We start from the raw sequence: 10,367 nt of genomic DNA, 5'->3' as shown, positions 1-10,367 counted from the left end.
TTGATGGTGGTGGAAATAAATTATTCTTTGTTAAGTAACCCAGACCTAGGCAAATGTAATGTGTTTTATTTCATTTGTGCTTATTAGTTTTCAATGTTCAGATATATATGTTTTACTTGAAATACCCATAGAGGTCAGGAGATTGGTAATATACCATGACATAGGGGTGGGAGTACTCCCAAGGGAGGAGTAGACAGAACACAGTTGTATAAAGGATTATAGGACATCTCTCAACTTTCATCAGAAAAGCTTCTTTGTGCAGCAGATGATTAACAATGTTTGGGGGACAAAACAGTACAGTTGCACACATGACCTCACAGGAGATGTTACAGCATTCACAAGACATTGCACAAGCTCAAGACAAACAAAATTCCGACATGGGAAGGGGTCCACATGAAGTTCTGTCTCTAATTGAGGACTTGACTGATAGCTGCTGGAAAAGGAAGAGTCATTTTTCTTTAAGGCTGTAATTCGTGATGGGCTGACTATGCTTCAGCAGATGGCTATGTGGTGGTATTCTAGTTGTACTGAAATGTGATTTTGATTGTATGTCAAATCAGAGAAAATAATTCCATTACCTATCCTATTTTGGTAAACCCAAGATGTATCTAATGCACTTTCTATCCTAATTAATCTTCAACCATAACTAACTAATCTTCAACTCCCTCAGAGACCCAAGAAGGAAATAATATTAGCTAACAAAAATAAAAACAGGAAGTGCATGCAAACAACTTCCAAAAAATTTGTGAGTTGACAGAAACAGCCAGCTGCCTGGACAGTCACCTGAGGTTTCCACAGTGTTGGGGCATCATCTTCAGCCTATAGGCTTAGCATATCTGACAGACTCATTTGTGAAGTAGGATGTACACAAGGTCAACAGTTCAACCTCACATAGGGTGAGAGCAGTCCATGTACCAGAAACACCTGAATTCCACTAGTGTCATGTCATGATTCAGGATTTTAAATTCTGGAAATTGTTGACAGTTTTTGAATTCAGCTGTCCATTCTTCTTGGCTGTGTACATATGGCTTCATCTCAGCATCCCCTTTTTCTCCACATCCCTCTATTAAATGCCAGTCTACTATTGAGAGGCGTGAGCTTTCAGCTGCTGTTCCATTGCACAACAGAAGCCATCAGCTCTCTGCCTGTTAAGCTGCCTTCGAAGAAAAGGGCACTGTACCTTTTCCGGAATGCGAAGGCCACTTCAAGGATGGGGCCATATTGTCCTGGCCTCAGAAGATGCCTTTTGATAAAGCCATAACCACACTTGTTTTGGCAAGAATCAGTAGTCCTTTGTTTCGTGTTTTGTCTGTCCATTTTGTCCTATTGATTCGAGGATACTTTGTTGTCCAGTGGCTAACTTTTGCCACAATGAAAGTTGACTCCATATGCAGTTTCTTCAATGCCCATATTTTCTCTGAAGTAGATTGGTACTGCCAGGAGCTGACATGTCTCAAAAAAGAAAAATTTTCTAAGTTATTAAAACATTTTAAATGCCATATTCTGTAGACCTCTGAAGGGTTTGTAGATGACCTGTCTAAAACATCTCTGCTCAATTTTTAAAACATATCTAATATGACTACAAGTTCTATTGCAATGTCTAACTACTAACTTTCATTTCTTTATATCCTAATAGTTGGTAATAATAACATTCAAGGATCAGAAAATTGCATTACAATTTTAATTGTTAAATGAATGGTATGAATACAAATTGTTAAATGAATGGTATGAACACAATTAGAATTATACATATAGCATTTTCTAACAATATCAGTTTCAAATTTGTATACAATATAAAACAATCCAATCCAATGTAAAGTATTTAAAACTAGTAATTGTCTTTTTCTTTTCTTTCTTTCTTTCTTTCTTTCTTTCTTTCTTTCTTTCTTTCTTTCTTTCTTTCTTTCTTTCTTTCTCTCTCTCTCTCTCTCTCTCTCTCTCTCTCTCTCTCTCTCTCTTTCTTTCTTTCTTCTTTCTCCCTTCCTTCCTTCCTTCCTTCCTTCCTTCCTTTCTTTCTTTTTTTTTAAACAAGAACCTTAAATCTGATCTCCTTTGCTTAGCCTTTTTCCTAACCCTTGAACCACGTTAGAAATTGAAGTCTCTGGCTGGGTTCCAGAACAGCTTGTGCAAGGTCCCACCAGTCCTGTGAAGACAGCACAGTGGTGAGTTGCATCAGGAAAGTGCAGAACTCTGCAGATGTTCCCTGCAATGACACTTAAGATGACTAACCAGATCATATGGATGGAGTTATGGAAAAGTATATTTTTATATTAAACATTTTAAGTTGGAACTTTTGTTTCCTTCAATTTGTCCTTATAAGAGAAACTGAACAAAAAACTGAAGCCAGGCACTTGTGGTATATGCCTTTAACCCTAGCACTCAGGAGGCAGAGGCTAGTTCGAGTTCACCCCAGGGCAACTTTATTTATTAACATACAATCAAAATCACATTTCAGTACAATTAGAATACCACCACATGGCCATACATCCTGAAGTATATGGGCAGTGAAAATTTGACTTAATGTTTTACAAAAAGCAAAAACACAAAGTTGGATGAGCAGGAAGGAGGCTGTATCTAGAAGTTGGAGGAGACAGTGAGTATAATCAAAATACATTATATGAAATTATCCAAGAATTAGTAAAATGTTTTTAAAAGAACAAACCCACAAAAGTTTATGCTTAAAAGAAGATTAAATGATAACTCTTCCCCTCAAGTAGTTTTTCAAAAGCTAAGTCCTATTGAATTGAGGATACATTTTTAGACCTATTTCGTCTTAGAAAAAAATATTTTATGTGCATTTCACCAAATCTGTAGATCACTTTTGCTAACATAACCGACAGTTTATACAATCACTAATTCTGTCAACCAATGATCAAATGAATTCTTTCCATGTCATAACATCTTCAGTTTCCCCCAGTGACTTACAGCTGTCATTGTAGCGTTTTCACCGTAGAGTTTTCATTGTAGAGTTCTCAATGTCAAGATTTCACTGTAGAGTTCTTTCACCGTCTCCATTAAATGTATTCCTCAATATTTTAAATTTTTGAAACTCTTGTGAATGAGATTATTTTCCTGATTTCTTCGGTAACAAATCCATTACTGGGATATAGAAAGACTACTGGCCTTTGTTCATTGATTTTATATATTGTCACTTGGCTGAAAATGTTTATCAAATCTGAAAGAGTATTCTGGCAGAGTCATTAGGGTTTTTTAAATGTAGAGTCATGTCATCTACAGAAAGGGATACTGTGATTTCTCTTTTTCCTGTTTGTGGCACTTTATTTTTTTTAATCTATTGCCGAGATACTATTAGCTAAGACCATGAACATTCTATTGAATATGAGTGGGTACCTGTCTTACTTACTTTTCCATTGCTGTGAAGAGACACCATGACCAAGAAAACTTATAAAAGAAAGAGTTTATTGGGTCTCATTGTTACAGAAGGTTAGAGTCCATGATCAAAATGCCAAGGAGCATGGCAGCAAGCAGACAGGCATGTCACTGGAGCACTACCTGGAAGCTTATATCCTGATTCATAGATAGGAGGCAGAGAGGGAGTGGTCTGGGCCTTTTAAGCCTAAGAGCCCATGCCCCAGTAACACACCTACTTCAACAAAGTCACACCTCCTAATTCTCAAACAGTTTCACCAGTTGGGGATGAAAGAGTCAAATATATTAGCCTATGAGTGTCATTCTCATTGAAATCATCCTAGTACTTTTGTCTCATTTTTTTTTTTGGAGTTTTTCAAGACAGGGTTTCTCTGTGTAGCTTTGCGCCTTTCCTGGAACTCACTTGGTAGTCCAGGCTGGCCTCGAACTCACAGAGATCCGCCTGGCTCTGCCTCCCGAGTGCTGGGATTAAAGGCGTGCGCCACCACCGCCCGGCAATCATTTTTGATTTTAGAGAGATGGTTCCATGGTTAAGAGTACTTGCTACCCTTGCAGAAGGTCCACATGGTGACTCACAACTGTAACTGCAGTTCCAAAAGATCTGAAACCCTCCTCTGACATCTATAATCACCAGGCACACATGTGGTTCATGTGAATATATGCAGATGAACACTATTTTTTTTCTTGAGATTTTTTTTGCAACTGCAATTATAAGGGAAATTGATCCATAATGGGTTTTGTTTTATTTATTTATTTATTTATTTATTTATTTATTTATTTATTTATTTATTTATTTATTTTTTACTGGTGTACTTTTCCTGTTTTGGTATGAGAGTAATGCTGGCTTCATATCATGAGTGTGGAAGTGCCCCCTCCCTTTCTGTTTGATGGAACAGTTTGAGGAGCACTGTTTTTCTTAAAGGTTTAGTAGAATTTAGCTATGACCCTATGGTCCTGGATTTTTATTTAATGGAGGGCTTTTTACTACAGTTTCAATCCTTTCATAGTTTCTTAGTTTAACTTTTAGATTTTTCCAGGTTTTTAGAATACAGATTTTTCAGAATATTCCCTAATGATCCTCTGGATTTCATTGTGATCCACTGGAGCATGTCCCATTTCACCTCTAATTTTATTAATTGTGTTCTCTCTGCCTTTGTCTTTCTCTGTCTATCTCTTTGTGTCTCTGTCTCTCTCCATCTGTCTCTTTCTCTCTCAGTTAGTTTGGCTAGGGCTTTGTCAATCTTGTATGGTTTTTCCTTGAACCAAGTCTTTGGTCAATTGTCTTCTGTTCTTTAATTTCCATTTCAGGAATTTCTGCCCTGACACTTAAGATTCGTAGTCACCTACTGCTTTTGTGTGTGGTTTGTTCTTGTCTCTTTGATAAGGTATTCTCTCAAAATCTCTCAGGATTTCTGCTCTAAGCCCTGTTAGCTGTGTCTTCCTCTTGGAACTGCCTAGGTTGCATCCCAAATGTTGTGGTAAGCTGTGCTTTCATTTGATTGTGGGAATTTTCCAATTTATTCAGAAGCTTTCTGCAGTTTAGTATTTAACACAATACTGCTTAACCTGGCTGAGTGTTTCTGAATAGCTAGCAGAAAAGCAGAGCTAAATGTGGAGGTATTTGCCTACAATCTCTGAGCTCATTAGGCAGAAGCAGGAGGATTGTGATTTGAGACCAGTGTGGCTATATACTAGGATTCTGCCTCAATAAACAATCAAAAACTTTGAAAACATTGCTAAATGAATCAATAAATACAGTTACAAACATTGTATATAATTTTTAAAGTATTTTTCTTTATAGAAAATAGTCTTTCCTACAGATGTTAAATAAGGATGCTGGTTACCACACTTGTTATTTAATGCCATTTTCCAAATAGCCACCTTGATGGAGTCTTGTCTTAGTTAGGGTTTCTATTGCTGTGAAGAGACACCAAGACCATGGTAACTCTTCTAAAAGAAAACATTTAATTGGGGCTTGCTTAAGATTTCAGAGGTTTAGTCCTTTATCATCATGATGGGAACATGGTGGCATGAAGGCAGAAATAGTGCTGGAGGAGTAGCTGGCAACAGGAAGTTGGGCAGTATCCTGAGCATAGGAAACCTCAAAGCCTACCCCCACAGTGGCACACCCACTCCAACAAAGCCACACCTCCTAATGGTGCCACTCCTTATGAGATTATGGGGGTCATACAAATTTGTACAAAAAAATACAAATTACATTCAAACTACCACAAGCCTTAAGCAAAATAAAAAATGGAACTAAATATTCATTTTACCAAACTGACCCAAATAATAGAGAAAATCATATAATGCAAACAATAGCTGTGCTGATACATTATGTATTCTGATTCTAAATTGCATTTTATTCTCAGGACATAATTTGAGATTCTCATACTTTCAGCCATGGGTTGGATCACAATAAATACCATCCACTTCTGTGTTGATCAGGACACCATTAAATTTATGTGGCAGAGACTCAGGCCAAGATGACTTATAGAAATTGAATGAAGGATGAAGACTGGAAATATTGCTCAGTGGGAGAGTGCTCGTCAAGCTTATTCAGAGGCCTGGCTTCAATCTGTAGCATCACAAAATAAAGATAATGAATAATATGAAGAACATCAAGTGCAGAGTAAACTTTATTTGTACAGATAGAATTGGTTACAAAACAAAATTGAAAGTATTTAAATTGGAAATGATGACTCAATTTGTAACTCCAGCACTTGAGTCATGGCAAGAGGACTGCTACACAGTTGAGGCAAGTCAGGACTATGTAGTGATTTGAGACTCACCAGGGCTTCAGAGTGAGAGAGACTCTGTCTCAATACAAACAAATGGAAAACCAAAAATACAAATAAGCCAAAACAAGAGCAAGAAATAAGTGGAAGAAACTTGTTGGCACAGTTAGGAAGCTGAAGGAGGTAACTAATTCTCTGAATGCTGAATTCAGAGAGCATAAAATGAATGATAGAATTAGAATACATGTGCGTGCACACAAACCATTCTGCCTGTTTTGCATCCTGCTGTGTTCTTCCTCTTAGGCAAGTTCTGTTTATATAGTGACAGAGACAACCCTCATTTCTGGGCTACTTCTCTTAGCTGTCCAAATCTGATGAAAGGGTGCTGTAGGATAATCCTCTTGTACACTGTAAAGATTTTTCACTTGAATTAATTTAAGAAAATGCTGATTGGCCAGTAGCCAACAGGAAATATAGGCAGAGCAATCAAACTAGGATGACAGGAAGGAGAAGGGTGGAGTTAGGAGTCACCAGCCAGACACAGAGGGAGCAGGAGATGAATATGCTATGCTAATAAAAATATCACCATGTGAAAAAGCATAAATAGAAATATGGGTTAACTTAAAATATAAGAGCTAGTTAGTAATAAGCCTGAGCTATTAGCTGAGCATTTATAATCAATATAAGCCTCTGGTTGATAATTTGGGAAGTAGCTGCCTGGTATTCAGGAACTGGCAGGTGGGAGGGAACTGTCTGTTTACATATGGTGTTCCAATGCGTGGCTGAAATTTCCACATAAATCTGACAAAGTTTTAAAAAAGGATTCTAGACACACAAGAATGGAGTCAAGCATGGCTTTTTGGTAGCTGCCTTTTCTCAGGTGGGCTCTGTTTGCTGGTGGTGAGCAGAAACACAGCTCCTTTAAGAGAAGCTTCTTGGCTCAGTGCTAGAGGTAAAAAAGGGCAGCTCTTTTAAGAGGCCCTGCTACCAAACACTTATATGTTTTTTATGAGCAGCCAGCAGCATGCTATTCAGTACTGGTGATAAACATACCTCAACCACCATGAGATTAGCTTCTCAGGGAACTGGGGGGGGGGATCAGCACCAGCATGCCATGATCTAAGTTACACAATAATTTTCTTGCTTGTGTAGATACAAAAGGTTACAGGTGTGCAGTAAGGACAGATTCAGACAAAAAGTGCCTCTAAACAGGTCACAATGTGTTTAAAAATACATGAAGGATTGGGAGAAAAAAGAAAAAGGGTAGAGAAAGTTCTTAAAAAAGAAATAGAGTAATAAAATATAATAAGCCATGTAAAGATGAAAAATAGAGAGAGAGTCTGGATACTGTACATTATTGTGTTGTCATTAAATTTTTGAATACTAATGAACAAATGATAACTGCTGAGAGACATTTGATTATGAAAGCTGCTAGGTTAAACCTACCTATCTATTTTAAAAAGATATTGACTTCAAAATTTAAGTTGGAAGATACTTTGGGAAAGAGGTTCTACTTTTATTTCCACAGGAAATGAGAGGCTATGGATTCATTCTCAGTTAAGAAAAATGAGATTTGATTGAGGAAGACCCCTTGAAAAATCTCTGATGGAAATGGATGGCCCAGATGATACAACATTTCAGAGCACCTCTGTTGCAGTTTCCTCTGAGTTCTGCATCCAGAATAGCTCAAGAATGCTGGCTGAGATGATACAGCCTCACAGACTACTCCAGCCAAGACTTAGTATTGTCCTAAAATTTTTCAGGTCTCCCCAAAGATTACCAGTGCCCTCAATCAGCAGGAAGTAGTCTAGAGAACTATACCCATATTCCCAAGAATAAATTATGAATGTTTGTCATCATTTAGGGGAGTCAGTTACAAGTTGTTAGGGATAATGATCAGGAAAAAAAAGCTGAACAAAGGAGATTAGATTCAAGGATCTTGTTCTGAAAAGAAAAAGAGGGTATACAGAAGTTATAGGATAAAAGGGTAGATTATTGAATCTATTTTAATCCAAAAAACAACTATTAATCTTACACATGTTACATTGGTGTGGATTTTAGTTCATTGATACAAATTTAAGGTTAATTCTGTTATACTGTATGTACATTTCTACTCTTGTTTACAGTATTATGTTTATGCAGTTCATTTAAAAATGTAATATATAATTAAAAATACAGATTAATTAATAGTCATTTATAATAACAAATTTATAGTCATGGTAGGTGTGTTTTCAAGGTCATATAGAGATATATTTCAGACAGATAGGCAATTCAAACACTTCAAAGACCTACAGAATATGGCATGTAAAATGTTTTAATAACTTAGACTTTTCTCAATAGTGAGACACATCTGCTCTTGGCAGCACCAATTACTTTAGAGACAATAATGGATATTGAATAAACTCCATATGGAGTTTGTTTTCTTTATGGCAAAAGCTAGCCATGTGGGCAAAGGAACTTCTTTTGCCTCAATTGCTGACAGTTACTGTGCAAATTGGACCAGTAGGAAACAAAAAAGGCAGCTGCTCAACTTTGCCCAAACAAGGTAGGACAGTTCTTCAAAATTCCCAGCTTCGTAGGAAAGTCTGTCAGATATGCTAGGCCTTTACACCAAAGATGGATGACTCAATGTTGCAGAGAAATTTTGGGTGACTGTCCAGAAAGCCTGATGTCCCAGTCATTAGGTAACATTTTATCCTTGTGGAGTCTTTGATGAAGGTGAAGACTAGATATTCATAGATATAATTTTTCTTAGTTATGATAAAAAGGTAAATTAGATATAAAACTTTGGACTCACCAAGATAGGATGGATAATTAAATGTTTTCTCTGATTTTTGTCAAATACAAATAGACTGGATATTGTAACAGTAATTCCTACAACTGTTTTTGTTGTATATAATCTTACTATATCAAAGTTAAAACCTTCCTTTTTAATTAGACAAAATGGGGGTAATGCTGTGGAATAATCTTCTTGTATATTGTAAAGGTTTATCATTTGAATTGGTTTAATAAAATGCTGATTGGCCAGTAGCCAGGCAGGAAGTATAAGTGGGACAACCAAACTAAGGATGATGGGAAGAAGGGAGGAGTCAGGAGTTGCCAGTTAGATACAGAGGGAACAGGAGATGAACATGCTATGATAATAAAGATGCAGCCATGTGGAAAAGCATAAATAGAAATATGGGTTAACTTAAAATATAGGAGCTAGTTAGTAATAAGCTTGAGCCATTGGCCAAGCATTTATAATTCATATTCAACCACTGGGTGTCAGTTATTTGGGACGAGGCAGTTGGCACAGAGAAACGTCTATTTACAAAAGGGAATGCCCTTTCCCCTGTACCTTTCCTCAATGTTTTGCACTCATCATAACTGACTCACCTTGGAGATGACTGGGTTATTCGTTAATGGTATACACAACACATGTCTGTCACTGGTTTCACTCCTTAAGAGCACAGAAAGAAAAATCAGTTGCTAATTGTTGTTGTTTCTATCACGTTTTATAAAAACGGTTCTGTACTTCTGTATGAAAATTAGAACCTGAACCAAACAAGTGAAGTGACAAGCTTCATCTTAAGAATTCCTGGGCCAATGCCTTCTGCATTTCTAAGGAATACCCGCAGCCTTTAATTTAAAGACCATAAAGTAAGTTTACTTCTGAAAGTTAAATCACATAAGGGGAGGATGATTTTTGTCTTCAAGTGTGTCTGCCTTAATTTCCAGTACGTTTTTTATGAATTCTATTTTATTTTGTTTTTAACACACACACCCCTGCAATTGTTAAGGTCATTAATGTTACTTATAGTCCTGTTTTTGATGTTGTTATGTTAGGATTGTCCTGGGCTCTTTTTATTGGAATGAGACCTAGTGAGTAGTTTTGGTCACTATTGTGAGCAAAAGTGATGTGTCTTAACTGTAAGTAGTTAACATTTTTTCTTTCATTTTGCATTTGAGAAGAGGTGATGTGTCTGGTATGCCATTCTATGTCTGTATGTAATCACAGCTAAGTTCCAGTTGGAAAAGGAAATACACCTTTATTACTCAGATTCCTGATATTTTGCTCTTGTTTGTTATTAGAGCAAAACCTGGTTTAATCTGACTGATGCATAAATGCTGACATAAATCTTAAGTGTTATATTGTACCTGACCTACACAACAACCCCATGAGGTAGGAGTTCAGATTTATTTATTTCTTATTCTTTTATAGATAATTAAAGAAGCTCAAAGGAACTGAAGTCTTTG

The sequence above is a fragment of the Peromyscus maniculatus genome, chromosome 3, assembly GCF_049852395.1.
Source record: "Peromyscus maniculatus bairdii isolate BWxNUB_F1_BW_parent chromosome 3, HU_Pman_BW_mat_3.1, whole genome shotgun sequence".
NCBI classification, from domain to species: Eukaryota; Metazoa; Chordata; class Mammalia; order Rodentia; family Cricetidae; genus Peromyscus; species Peromyscus maniculatus.
This window is presented reverse-complemented; position numbering follows the sequence as displayed.